Genomic DNA, 1,177 nt, shown 5'->3' on the forward strand with positions numbered 1-1,177 from the left:
TCATTTTCTTCCTGTCCGACAAACTTGGTCAATTGATAAGTTGACCGAAGTTTTCCAACGTGAGATTGTGCGTCTTCATGTCACACCTGTACCGATTACCTCCGATCGAGACCCACGTTTTACATCTCGATTTTGGGAAGGCTTACATAAAGCTTGGGGCACACATTTGAATTTTAGTACATCCTTTCATCCGCAAACTGATGGGCAATCTGAACGTAGAATTCAAACATTGGAGGATATGCTCCGACCATGTGCGTTGGAATGGCATGGAAGTTGGGATAACTACTTGTATCTAATCGAGTTCTTCTATAATAATAGCTGGCAATCGAGTATCGGCATGGCCCCGTATGAAGCACTTTATGGCCGAAAATGTCGAACACCGACTTGTTGGAATGAAGTTGGAGAACGTATTTTAGAAGCCCCAGAATTAGTACAAGTTACTACCGAGAAGGTCGAAATTGCACGTCAAATGATGAAAGAGGCTCAGGCTCGTCAAAAGAGCTACGCCGACAAGCGACGACGGCCTATCGAGTTCCAATCGGGTGATAAAGTCTTCTTGAAAGTTTCACCTACTCGTGGTATTAGACGTTTCGGTCTCAAAGGGAAACTCAGCCCGAGATATATTGGTCCTTTTAAAATTCTGGGAAGGGTTGGAGCTGTGGCCTACAGGTTAGCTCTACCGCCACAATTGTCCCACGTACATAATGTGTTCCATGTCTCTTCGTTGCGAGAATACAACTATCATCCCCTACACGTCATTGAATATCCTTTGGAGCATATAGAGTGTAACACCCCCGTCCCGCGTGGTCAARGACGGGAGATGCCACAATTGGAATAAAACTAACATGCTATATAAAACAGAGCGACTAATTAAAATTTACCAAAAGATAATTACATAACCACAAACGGAGATAACGTGTCTCAAAATACGGTCCCAAAATACCAGCATGTCTACATTAGTCATCAAAAGTTTAACAAAAATATGACTTAATGAGTTATCTTCAATATTGTCATCTCCGTADCTCTCATCCCAAAATCCCTGCCAAGTCATGTACCTGCCGAGGACAAGAAAATCTCGGCTGAGCTTAATGCTCAGTGAACGGATAATAATATAATAAAACAATGAATGTGAGATAACAAGTTCAAAAACAATTGATAACGCCAAATGATAATCCAA

This window comes from Cynara cardunculus, unplaced genomic scaffold (assembly GCF_001531365.2).
Source record: "Cynara cardunculus var. scolymus isolate 2C unplaced genomic scaffold, CcrdV1 Un_Scaffold_1013, whole genome shotgun sequence".
Classification (NCBI taxonomy): Eukaryota; Viridiplantae; Streptophyta; class Magnoliopsida; order Asterales; family Asteraceae; genus Cynara; species Cynara cardunculus.